This window comes from Neolamprologus multifasciatus, chromosome 16, assembly GCF_963576455.1.
Source record: "Neolamprologus multifasciatus chromosome 16, fNeoMul1.2, whole genome shotgun sequence".
NCBI classification, from domain to species: Eukaryota; Metazoa; Chordata; class Actinopteri; order Cichliformes; family Cichlidae; genus Neolamprologus; species Neolamprologus multifasciatus.
This window is the reverse complement of record NC_140454.1, coordinates 7,911,782-7,925,738: the sequence shown is the minus strand read 5'-3', so window position 1 is coordinate 7,925,738 and position 13,957 is coordinate 7,911,782. Positions and strand designations below refer to the sequence as shown.

The 13,957-nt window shown below is 38.6% G+C and overlaps 1 protein-coding gene and 1 long non-coding RNA gene across 2 annotated transcripts in view; one reads left to right on the top strand and one right to left on the bottom strand.

Annotated features, from left to right (window-relative positions):
• The window catches only part of htr2aa (5-hydroxytryptamine (serotonin) receptor 2A, genome duplicate a), a 95,854-nt gene that overhangs the window by 73,028 nt on the left and 8,869 nt on the right, over positions 1-13,957 (top strand). The gene's annotated exons all lie outside the window — the stretch shown is intronic.
• Positions 9,261-13,957, bottom strand: part of LOC146500202 (uncharacterized) — a 35,080-nt gene continuing 30,383 nt past the window's right edge. Inside the window, exon 2 of the long non-coding RNA XR_014869798.1 lies at positions 9,261-9,418. This is a non-coding gene — a long non-coding RNA (uncharacterized LOC146500202). The remainder of the gene's footprint in view (positions 9,419-13,957) is intronic.

Sequence of the window (13,957 nt, the reverse complement as noted above, 5' to 3'; positions counted from 1 at the left end):
TTATAACAAATTCATTATGTTGGCTTCAGCTAAATTAATCCGTGAGTGAGTTTGGACCTTTAGGGAGGCTAAGAACTGCAACACCGAAACAAACCAGTGAAAAAAGTTTTCCCCGAAAAAAATTCTGATTGTGAATGTAATAATGATTAAGTCTAAAAATCAAGATTAGAAATCCGCATGGTGCTTAGTTAAAAGAAAATAATGTCCTACCTGTGTTACCCTCTTGTGCTTTTATGTTAGTTATGAAAATGGAAATTACTCACACATTAAGTTCTTTAAATACGGGGACGATTTAGACAATATAATATTAATATTTCATCAACTGGAGAAGCTGTCAGGTTAGCTCTGACCATTTTCTGATCTTGTAGCAAAAATCACTGATAAGATCTTTTTTCATCAAAATACTACCGTCAGTAAACACAACATCCACAAAGAAATGTGACATACCTGAAAATCTTCAGCTCCATACAAACACATCAGTCCAATCTTCAACACACAGTTAAACAAAAAAGGTAAGAGGAAAGATCTCGATGAGCTTTAATAAAGCATCTCAGCCTCAAATAAGCACAATACAAGCATCAGCGTGAAAGACATTAGACTTTCTAATGGTAGAGGTAAAGGGCACTGGAGGAAACCGCACTACGAATGCATTAATGGTTTTGGTTATTATCCCGCTTTTTATACAAAAAACATGGTGTACTGCTTTTAAAGAGTGACAAAAAGACCATTTTTATCTTCAACTAATTTATTTCAGTGATCTCAGGGTCTAGTCTGCTGCATCTGTACCACAGTCTGTATATAAAGAAAAAACTTTTCATCACAACGAGAACTTGAAATATATTACATATATTGCAGTCGTAGCCGGGAGATACAGATGTGTTATTAAGGTCTCACCTAATTAACAGTGTAAAAAGTGTTGTTTTTAGCACATGCTGTAACTGTGGAATTGCAGCTCCAAGTGTCAGGAAGAGTCAGTGAAAAAACTGCATTCTGTCTAATATGTTTTAACCATTGCTTTAATGCCAGCAGCATTATCCAGCCTCTCTTATGACGACTTTCCCCAGTGCTGTTTCTGTGAATCTTTCAAATAAAAACATAGTTACATAGTTTGAAGGATTATGAACGCTAGTTTGGTCCCAGGTCTGCAGTTCGTTAAATCGCCTGGATCAGTAGAAGGGTTTCTAATCAACTTCAATCACCAGCTTAGAAAGACCGGTGCATAGCCATTTAATAAAGGTCAGATCTAATGTAGGTGTGTTAACTAGTGCTTCCTTGAACACTTTAACTGGGATGGTGTCTAAAAAACATTTGGCATTAAAAGACATAAAGACATTTCCTGTAGTTAACTCCTTAATAGTTAACTCCTTAACAGCCTTAATATGAATGAATCAGGTCTTTCAGATGATTTCAAAGATGCTGCTCTGGATGGTAAAACATGAAGCTTGGAGAGGCCACAAATTTGGACTCTGGAACTTCGGGGAAAAAAAGGTGAAGATGTACAAAGTAAATGGTCACTTAAACACTAACTCAACAGGCACAAGCCAATGATTGTGTCATGACCTAAACCTAAACACGAAGAAAAATCAGTGGAGAGACGTTAAAAGAACAGTGCATGCTAGCCAAAGCATCATAAAAGCATCCTATGGGATGATGAAAGACATCAGTTTCTTGATGCTGTAGTGTGGATGAACTGAAGGGTACTGATGCTTCCAGGCCCAGGTGATAAAAGCACTCCTGCTAGCTAACGGATAAAATAAAACTGTAACTGTGATCCTAAAAGCTACTGTTGGGTGTGATTTCAAATCTGACAAACTTCCTTTTTGTAACTTTTTGCTGTCTTTTATTCAAATACATTTGATTTGACATTTGTACATTTTCAAATAAGGCTTAGGTGTCCATATATTTGTTTCAAGGCTAGCGAAGCGATCTAAAGGGAATCTGTACACCTTTATGCTCATCTGTAAAAGAACCTTCCTTGCAGTTTGATTCACTGTTGGTCAAGTAGTTGCAATCAAATTCAAGAAGTGATTTATTTCGGTGGAAGAAACTAGCCACAGTTGTTTGTATAATAGCAAATCTAAAGGTCTTAAAGGCCTCACAACATTTACAGATAAAGAAAAAATGAGAAAGGAGTTCAAAGGAGTGAACGTCCTTCCTTTGATGGCTGAGGAGGCAATAAGAGCTGTAAGACGGGAAAAGGTGAATTACAACAATTTAATATTGTTACAGTGTGTTGTTGAGAAATACACAATTCAGCACTGAAATTATAATAAATTGATAAAGTCTGCTGCTATGACAAGACCATCATAACGAGTCAAATTAAACAGTTCAAAGAAATGATTGTGAAAGAATGAATTCAATAGCAGCCTTCACATTTGATGAAGGAGATGGGGTGGAGAAAAGAATTAAAGAAGCAAAAACAACCATAAAAAAAATTTATTTATTGGAAAAACTGAAACAAGAGACAACTTCCCTCCAAATGCTTTGTCCATTAAACCAAATAACATTTTGTCAAGTTATTATATTGTCTCCAAACTTTATTGACCAAAAGCAAAGACACTGATTTATTTAGAGCTGTCAGCCTCCCCTAATGCCTCCGAACTCCCGAATGACCCTGAGTTCCGTGTTTGCATCCTGTTGGCTCCACTTCATTAACTCTGTCCTTCTGCACCGTGGCTGCTAATGACTGACTCATGCCACAGTAGTTGATTTAGCCTTCCATCCTAGCCCAGATCCACAGCACGATAGCTAGGATCCACTCATCATTTACTGTATACTCCAAATAAATTGACGCAGGTAAGTAATTTACATGAGATCCAATTTCAGGCGGAGTTAAGTTTGACTGCTATAAGTGTGCTGTTATACATTTAATGGTAGTGATGTGCAATACCACTGATGTCCTTTTCTAATCTGATACCACACATGACTCTGCTTACAATCAGTCATTACTGTCAGCTGATTGAGTGAGCACATGTGTGTGTTTTATTGCAATAAAAATAAAATACATGTTCATATCTCCACTACTCAGAAATTGTAGATGCACCACCAGTTTTCACCTCGCTGCACATTAATTAAAATCAGCTGACTGGAGCTCAGTAGCTCAGTTTGAAAAGGAAAAGCTAAGTAGATGTTGACCGGTTAATTAGTAGATGCCCACTCTTCTTCCTGTGCCGCATCTCCCCTAATTAGTTATTTTGTGTATATTATTCATTTTTCTTAAGCCTACACATTGTCAGTGTAATTTAGTAGCACAATGTAACTCAGTAATAACAAATGCCAAATAATGCAAAAACACAAAACCAACCAAAGAAGAAGAAAAAAAAAAGCCTAATTGCTAAAAAGAAATTCTGCTATTTAAAAAAAAAAAAAAAAAAGTAAAACAAAGAAGCAGTGTACAAATGTTGCTCAGGAGGTACACCTGATTGTCCACTAATGAAGACTTTGTCCACATATTCACATTCTTTGTTGTGTGACTGTGTGTGTGCGACCTCACTGTATGAACATGCATGCAGAAAAATACCATAAAAAGACAATAAAATTTTTACAGCAGAAAAAACCTAAATAAAGGACTAAATATACTTAAAATGGACACATATATATACAAAACAGATACAGTGTGAACACAAGATGCAAAAAAGACCACAGACACACAAACAACTTAAAACAAATGTAACCAAAAAACTGAGATGTAAACTCAACAGCATAGAGAATGACTTTAGAATCACCCTAAAAAATCAGAAAGAACTTTTCTTCATTACTCTCGGTTATTTCACGCATGCAGGAACAGTTCTGCCCGTGATTAGTTTTAGCTGGAGAACAAACTTGTCTTTCCAAACATCCTCATTTAAACTATCACCTCACATCTCTTCAGACCGCTGGTTATTTCCATTAGTTGTATTTCCTGGCTAAAACAGTTCTCCTCTTACTTAATATCTTAACATCCACCAGTGAGCATGATGGTGGTTAGCACTGTTGCATGGGTTAAATTTACTGGTCACCCGGGGTCTTTTTGTGTGGAGTTTTCTCCTTTTCCCGTGTTGGTGCCTCCCAGGTGCACTGGCTAAAGCTTTAATTATACTTTTGTCCACATGCTAAGGTCTGCTTCGGTCCAACTAACATAAAGTTCATCATCAGACCATGAGCGCAAGAGTCCACGCCAATGTTTGAGTGTCTCCCTGTTTTTTGTGAATGCACAGACTCAAAACAATACTTACAATATGCCATGCACCCCAGACAGCAGACCTCAAAGTAAAACAGGAATAACTACCCATTGTGTTGGTAGCACCAGAGTGTAATTTCACTGGCTGGGCCCACGTCCTCATTTTAGGTTTGACAGCGTTTTAGTAGGTAAAAGTGAATGCTTTGACATGAATTGAGCTGCGGTTTGGGGAAGGCATCGAAGGGGACTGGCGATGGTTCCTGGGCCTGGCAGATCCCCATGCACTAAATAGAAGTGAAGAAGTTAAAGAATAGAGAGCAAGGAGGGAGGGTGGGGCACGTAAACAAGAATGATCAGCTTGTAGAACTGGGGGAACCTATTTAGATGACAACCGGAAGGAGCGTGTTTGGAGGCGTGGTCCTGCTCCTGAAATTGCAATACATTATCCCCAATAAATATAGAATATTCAAAGTTTATCTCAACAGTCCAACAGTCCAAAAGCAAGCGTGAAGGGTGTAGATGGGAGAGTTTGTGGCTCTACGTCTCTTTGTTTGCCCTGTGGTTGGAGGGCTCTCTCCTTCACTCCTTGTTGACAAAGCAATTCAGAGTATTAATGGACACCCATCAGGTTACCTACAGCACTCTAAGAGGAATCACGCCAAAGCTGCATTTTCAGCACATGCTAATCAAGAATCATTACAGGAGCTAGAACACGTTCCTGAAAAGTCCATAGAAGGTGGATGATAACAGGTTAATGTCTCTAAATAGTTAATATAATCTGCTCCTGGGACTCTGGGAAGCATTAATCCCCTGCAGCAGAGGGAACTCTTGCTCTTTCTTGGGGCCATCCTCATGTGAGAGTTTCATCACAGTGTTTGATGGTCTTTGCAACTGCACTTTAAACTTTCAAAGTTGTTAAAAACTTTCCAGATGTGTTGGTGTTATTTCTTTTTTTCTTATTTTGGTCTTCATTATTCTTCCACACTGTAAACTGTAAAACAAAAGGGAAAAAATAAGCCTTTGGCTGACTGGAAGGTTCAACATCAGTCTAAAAGCTAAAGGTATTTTTTTAAAATTGCTGAGTGGTGACGTGCTGGTAAAGTGCACCGCTGCATATAATGGATAAAACCAGCAGTATGCTCTTTAATAGCGCTCAGTTTCGATGTTCTTGGTTCCTTTTAAGAGACCAACCCAGGTCTACCTGACGTTTTCGTTTTATTTTCTTCCTTCCTTACTCTCGTCTTTCTTTCAAAACATTACTACATTGCATTGACATTACACTGACTCTTTCTTCAACATGATTTTTCTAATTAACATTTTAAACTGCACTGACACTGAGTTAAGAACTCAACTCCCTGATATTCAACTTTTCAGTTTGTTAACTAAAATGAAGCTGCTGCTGATGAATCAGTCAGTTTGTGAAAATGTCGAGATGCAGGGAAACAATTGACATGTGACTAAAGATTATGGCTATGCTAATAATATATAGTTTGTTTAGAATGACGCCTGCTACAGTGGAAAAATGTTGCCACAAAATGCTGGAAATGCCATGCTATACAGAAAAACAGGAACAGGAACGGCCTTTGCATTAAGTTTGTTCTAAAAGCCACAGACACGCGACTAGCAGGCAGTATGCAAGACAAAATGTGAAATGCACTAAAAATATTTCTATAAATTGTTTAAACAAATCGGTTTAATTACACAAGTGCAGCCAGCAATCCAACATATGTAACAATGTGAGGATCAGAGAGATCACAGCATTTAAGTATTATTTGATAAATAGAAACTGTTCCCTGCAGTATATTTGAAAGCCTCCTGTAAGTGCTTAGAACTTTTATGTGTAATACACTATGCATGCAAAAACCTCAGGGCTAAAACCTACCAACTAAGCGGAGGCTCCACAGAGTCAACATCACGATGAGTTGAATAATGCGATGTCAGTGGGGCAGGCAGCCAGTCCTGCCTTCAGGCACGTTGGAGCACCCCGAACACGCCTCAGTAGCACACTACCCCGCCTCCTAGGGATTGAGTTTGTCTGAGAAAGGAGGAGAGCAGAGCCCGGTGGCTTTGTGTTGTGGTTGTTGTTAACTCACACCTGCTCAAGCTCCTGCAGTGAGCTGAGGTTATAGTCTGATCTGATTGGACCTAGCATCAGGACTTACACATTCCTGCACAGAGGAGGATAGGAGGGTGTAGATGCTCACACTGACATGCATGAATGCATGCTGATGATGTGCGAGTGTGTGAGATAGTGAGAACATCTCTAGAGTTACATAACTGAAATGTTCACTTATTTCTTTACAGATGCGTTACGCTGCACTCACAAACCACACACACACAGGCCTCAAAAGCACCCTGAAAAGGATTTTAGAATGCGGCAAATGATAAACTAAAAATTAGAAACATCCTTCAAGTGTTCTCTGAAAACATCATAAGAACTTGTAGATACATTTTGCCATTGTTATAAAAATGAGGACCTGAATTTTTAAATTTTTAGATTTTTTTAGATGTGTTATTTTGACGCGGACCCCTGCATGTGGTGAGGTCGCTGTGCTGACTTAATCCTGAGAGCAGCCATAGGCATGAACAGTTTTTTTGAAGAGTAAATGTTAAAACTGAATCACCACATAATCTTTCCTGCTTGATGTAAAAGACCTTAATAATAAATGCATCAGTATTATGTACAGAGGAGAGAGGAGGAGACAGTGTCGGGGAGTAACGGAATACATGTACCGCTGTTACGTATTTAAAATACAAAATATGAGTAACTGTATTCCGTTACAGTTACCGTTTAAAAAGGTGGTATTTAGAATACAGTTACTTTGTTGAAATAAATGGATTACACGGCGGTATTTTCCTGTTTCATATTGTCGCAGGTCAGGACTGTTTGGGTTTTGTTTGACAGCTACGTTCTGTTGTTCCAGGCAGCAGCGTTACGGTTGCCATGGTTACAGGGTGACGCTCTCTCTCTGCGTGTTTCCTGGGTGAGAGAGCGCCTTTTTGTTGTTGTTGTTGTTGTTGTTGTTGTTGTTGTTGTGTTAGGCTAATAGGCAGAATGCTACAGGTATAGCTCTAACGAATGTAGCCTCATGGGCAGTGTAGTCCGTGCTGCAGGGAGAATGGACTGCCATACCCGTTATGTGTCTGTGAGCGAGGGAGGGAGAAAAAGACCAGTGGAAAAGTACGAGTTATCACTGAGCAGAAACGGGAGCTGGAAGCATGTAAATATAATAATAACCACTGCAGCCAAGAAGAGTGCCTGACGAGCCCAGTTGTAAGTAAGCTATTAAGACTCGACTGTACACCGTGTTCGTGTTTTCCTCCAAAACAACAAGTTCCGTTGGAGCAGCCTTTCAATGCCTCTCTTTGTCTCTCGCAAGCAAAGTTGACCCAGACAACAAAGTAAAGCTATTTTTCGGCTACGAGCCCGACACAGAACCCACCGTATTAGCCAGAGGTCCCTTTACTACGAGTTTGGAGCCGCGGACCTTCAGTAACAGTAATAAATCACATTCCTGTAGTTGTAAACAGCATGATAACATATTAAGTAATCCAAAGTATTCAGAATACATTACTCTCATTGAGTAATGGAATACAATACAGAATACATTTTGGGGCATGTATTCTGTAATCTGTAATGGAATACATTTTAAAAGTAACCTTCCCAACACTGGGAGGAGAGAGGTACAACACTGAGCGTCTACAGCCATCTGTAAAACACCTCGAAGCTCTGTCATAATTTGGGACTGACTTTCAGCCAGTGGTGTTGAACATCTTGTTAAAATTGATAGAATTACAAGTGCAGAGAAGTACTGCCAGATCCACCATGCAATACTGTCTGCAAAGTGTCTGATTGGAATCAGCTTCATTTTTCACCATGACAATAATCCCAAACGCGTTGCCAATCCAATAAAAGCATCACCTGGTTAGAAAAAACACACAGTGGGACACTCAGTCATGGCCTAAATCAGGGGTGGTTTAAAACATTTGTACAGTGCTACATATATTTTGCTTGGGAAATTCCTTATATAAGGTAAAATTATTCAAGCTCTATTTTATGAGTGCATAGTTATCTATTTATACCAGAGAGTTGAAGTGAAGTGGAATCAGTCCCTAGTGTTCTAATTTATGTTTGTCTAACTTACAGCATTTTCTGTCTGTGAATGGCTACCCAAGCAATATGGGCTATGTGGGTCAGCTGCTAAGCTTGCCAGGGAGAAGGGGAAGCTTCCCTTTATGTGTCACTTACATGGTTCACGAACATCATAATATATTCACTCAGTCTGATTTCATTGTACTTTGTCAAAACACTGTATTTAACCAAGCCTGAAAGATTATTAGAATTTGAAATGAAAATACTTTCAGAATCTCAGCATCAGGGTTTGAACTCAAAATGCACCTGAAAACTGGATAGAAAGAGTATTGATATGATGTATTAGCAGGTTACCTTATGTAGATGAGCTACTGCATAACAATCAGCACATTGTTTGTGCAATAACAAACAATTTAGGTGTCACAATCTATAACATGGCTATTATAATGAAAGTGGAGAATATATCAAAGAGGAGAAATGCTTAGAAGAAAGTGTTAGGTGACAAAACAGAAATGAGAAATGAGACAGGGATGTTGGAAACGGGCCAGATGTATCTCCTTGCAACAGCAGTTGATGTGTGAGACATTCGTAAAAGTGAGACTCCATCTGCTTGTGTGGGACAAACATCTTTAAAGACTCGTGAATTTCTAGCATTGCCTGTTAAGCATGAACACCACAAATATTGATTCACTGGAGTGGAAACATATTTTGACACAAACCACATTTATTACAGACCATTTCCTGGGAGGCTTGTTTTCACTTTTCCGCTCAGTGAAGTCAGAGAGAAGACATCTGCGTCACTCAGTACTGAAGTCTTCTTTTGTTTTTGCTGCTTCACCTCCTGCTGGGGCTCTTACCTGATATTATGTGAATAAATGATCACGAGGCAGAAAGCTTCAGAGTGAGCGGAAGAGACTGCATTTCAAGTAAACAACATACAGTTAAATGCGAAACATTTACCATCCATCCATTCGCTTCCGCTTATCCTTTTCAGGGTCGCGGGGGGCGCTGGAGCCTATCCCAGCTGTCATAGGGCGAGAGGTGGGGTACACCCTGGACAGGTCGCCAGTCTGTCGCAGGGCCAACACACAGAGACAGACAACCATTCGCACTCACATTCATTCACACATTCACACCTAATGGCAATTTGGATTTTTCCAATTAACCTATCCCAACATTTACATCACTTATAAACAGTTGCTAGTGTCCAAGTGCCCAGCAACTTGGCAGAAACTAATTGCATATAGATGGTTAAGATCAGGCAGAGCATCAGAATAGGGGAACAATGGGGATTTAGGTTATTCTGATTGTGGAATTCAGAGGTACTTAAGAATGTCATAAATTGTTTCAGAAACTGTTGAGCTACTGAAATTTTCCCGCACAATCATCCGTAGGGTTTACACTGACTGGCCTAATAAAGAAAATATCCTGTGAGAGGCAGTTGTCTTGGCACAAATGCCCTATTGTTACCAGAGCTCAGAGGACAATTTGGGCTGACAGGAAGGCAAAAGTAATTCAAATAACCACTTGTTGTTGTTTGGAAGAGCATCTCTCAATGCACAACAGCAGAAGACCACACCGGGTCCTTATCTTTTTATCTAAGAACAAAAAACTGAGCCTACAATTTGCATAATTTCACCAAAACAGGACATATGCATCTTTGTTTAATCAGTGACCTTTACTCATGTTAATTTTGTCAAATTTCAAAACCTGCTGCAAAAGAACTGGGACAACGCAATCACTGAACTGTGGAGAACCTGAAAACCTTTCATCTGTTAAAAAGAAAACAATAGAATTTTCAAATTTTTGACTGGACGTTTTGTTTTTGTAACAATAATGAAAACATTACCCAAGAACTTAGACTTACACTAAGCTCAAATAAGTGACATTTATCTCATTCTCAGTTTGAAAGGGAAAAGCCTCAGTATACTTCCTCCATACCCTTCAACTTTTCCTTTAAGTGCAGTTTACTGTTGTCTTTGTCATATTGCAGCTTGCTGTACCAATAGTAAAATGAATTTCATTAAAAAGAGATTATGATCCAGGGCGCTGCAGAAAGATCCAAAATAAACATTAACGTCTGGAGACATGAATGGCACAGTCCCGTGCATGAAGATAGAAAACAGGCCCATTCAAAGGTCAGAATTAAAATGGATTTAACAGAAGAATAACATGACTTGGATGCTGCCAACTCTTTGTGAAAAATTGACTAATTAAAGCCAACAGCAAAGACCAGAGTCTTTGTCACCGCGACATGTTTGCCAATTTTGTAGCCACTTGTCATCCTGGTGTCTTCCAGTACTGAATGTCAACATATTTACAGCAGGAAATAAGACTCTAACCCATCTAGAGCTGCTGCTGTGATGTGAACTAACAGAGTCTGCTGGCTACAACACAGAGCTGACGGCTGGCAGGAAGAAAAAACCCCTCATGTGGTTGTGGTTGCATTATTTTTCAGTCTGAAGATAATATATATATTCGTGTAGGTTTACACTCTATTTCCTCTACTCCTCTTTTCTATGATTGAGAACCTGGTCTTCTTCTTTGGCCCAGAATCAGCATTTATTGAACTGGTTGGTTCTGGGTTGACTTCAGAATCACAACTTTCTTGAAATTTCTCAAACTGAAGAAAATTTCTTAAGAAGTCCAAAATAACAAAGGAAAGAAATGTCGTGTGCTTTTGATTTGAATGTGTGTGTGAGTGTATGTTCATGAGATGCCTATAGCAAATCTACACATTAAAGTACTTTTGACTCTATTGTGGATAGTGTGATCAAAATTTATTTTAACTGTGTATTTCAGACCAAAATTAAGGCCAAGTATAAAGATGGGTGAGGTCTGGCCCATGAGTACTCTTGTAATAATGTGGTAATGACTACTGATACTACTCATGGATTTGACTATCAGCAGTGATGAATCACTGATTTCATATTCATCACTATATCCTCAGTGGCTCTGATAGATCAGAGCACTGGATTTTCTCCATTTGAATCATCTCATAGCAGCACTTTAGCCAAAAACAGACACAAACAGCTCAAACGGACGACACATCTGCAAACCTCTGTGGCAAACAAATCAAGACTCACAGATCAAATAAACCAGCAGTAAAAAGGTTGTGTGAGTGTGTTTGAATTCAGCTCTCTGAAGGTTGATCATTTTCACAAGAGAAGAGAAACCCAATATCTTCCTTAGTAGTCCATTTGCCTCAAGGCTGAATGTGTGCTACAGTAGCCTTTCTTTCAGCTCCAGACAGAAAACTAACACAAGTTTTTTTTCCATCTGTAGAACTGCAGCTCTATGGACTGCTTTGTAAACACACAAAAACAGTAGAAAATTCACAGAGTTCACTGAGATCAAATTCTCTACATTCTCATGATATGAACATAAACTGCAGCTCCTGACCTGCATCTGCAGGATTGTATGCACTGCACTTATTTTATTTTTCAATGCAAAAGTTTCTCCATCGTAGGATCAATAAAGTCTTATCTTATCTTATGATTCCCTACTTAGATGAACAAGCAGGTGTTCCAAAAAAAGCTGCATGTTGACTGGAGTTAGAGCTTATCGTTGTAAATTTAACCAAGCATTGAGTGAAGATAAATATGCTATCATAATTCAAAATATATTATCCTACAACACAAGTTTGTGGAACATCTGGTATCAAATAATAGAGATAAAATGCATACAAGTTATTAAATGGTTGTAAATCTGCTACATTTCTTCAGCTCTTTCAGTTCTGATTGTAGTATTCCTGTAGTTTCATCTGTGGTCCTTTTGACGTCTCATCAACAATAGATACTGCCATTCAAAGTTGCCGGCTTTAACCAGAGGTCAGCCAACAGTCAGCCAACAGGGATTCTCCCCTTCATTCCTTGGGGCGTATCTGCTTTCCACTATAAACACACCCTTTTCACTCAACTGCAGAGTGTAACCAAGAAATGCCGCATTCTTCAAAAAACCTTTGACTTGGATTGTCAGCTATAGATGATTTTCTCTGTATTATTGTACGGTCTTTGCCTAATAACAAAGCATTGAGGCCGCTGTTTTGATTTGATGCTATTTAAATAAAACTGAAATGAATTTCACATTCTGCGATAGCTTTCATTGTGAACCTCTACACCCATTAAAATATTTTTTAAAAAACCCTTAAAATTAAGTTTTGAAAATTTAAATCAAATGAATAAAACTTTACAGTCAGTTTGACCATTCAAACATTTACTCGCCTCTGTCAGTGCGCCCCAGGGTGGCTGTGGCTACAATGTAGCTTGCCATCACCAGTGTGTGAATGTGTGTGTGAATGGGTGGATGACTGGTTGTGTACAGCGCTTTGGGGTCCTTAGGGACTAGAAAAGCGATATACAAATAAATACAGGCCATTTACCATTTTACTCTGCAAATCACCAAAACTATTTCCAGTAAACAGTTCCTCATTCATCTGTTCAAATCTACTCTAATAAATAGATACAATTTCAAAGTAAATTAAATACAGAAAAATAATATTATTGCACACAAGCCTCCTCATAGATCCCAAACCAGATGTGGAGTTTATTTCTGACACTGGTAGAACTTCATTTTTTATTGAGCCTATTGTTGGCAATAAATTGTTGTTTACAATAAATGCAGTCTACTACTATGTGACTTCCATAAATTTAAGGTTTTCCTTCCTGTTATTTAGGTGTGGGGTTTTTTTTGTTTCTATCAGCCGGTAATCGGTCAGGACTACATCAGGCACCCATCATTGTCCTGTCAGGGATGAGCCATTTTAAGCGGCTGCATCTGTTAATTTATATAATGATGTTCATATTATGTAAGCAGTTATTAATGGGAATAATTCAAGCAATGAAAAAACAGATTTTTTTTTTTTTGTCCTTTCTTTATTTGCAGTCTGTTCACGCTGCTTCCTAAATCCCTCTTCTTCGTTGGTAAATTGATGATGTTGTTAACCTAATTTTCCTTTTTTGTGTGTGTGTATTTGCACCAAACAGATATTATACAATATAACAACACGTAAGAAAGTGCCCCAAGCAAGTTTCCTGTAAGCTTCTTTGTGTCTTTCTATTCCTACAGATCTCAGTTTCCTAATCCCCAGTGACAAATTTCTTTTAAAATATTTTTATCAGTTATGTTGGCCCATATAAATCCTAATGCACATCTAAGCAAAGTTGTTTCTTGGCAGGAAAAATAGTCCCCTGTTCCTTAATCTAACAGCTCATTCCACCTCCACACCTCGCAGTTAAAGCAGGTACAGAGAACTAAAAGAAATCACTGCTTTTATCAGATGAATGCAGTACAATAAAAAGCACTTATAGTCATCTTTTTTTTTTTTTTTTCTGCTTTCAGAGTTCTAAGCACAAACCAGCTGTTTGAAGCATTTTCCAATCAGATTTCAGGCTGCACTGATTCTCCTAAATGTATTGATTTATACTTCCAGACTGAAGCATTCTCCATCATCTCTCTCTTCTTCTTCATCTCCTTTGTGTCTCCCTCCCCTCTGTTTTCTCCCACTTGATCGTCTTTCATCTTCTTTTCCACCTCTGATAACTTATTTCCTGTCCGATTTGTTTCATGTGCTCAGTGTTGAGTTTGCCATCAGGGACAAGTGAAGGAGGCCAAAAAACACAAAAAACAACAACTAGCATTTGATTTCTGTGATTCTGTGTGATGGATGCTTGAGGGACTTATCTGAAGAACAAAATTAATCCAGG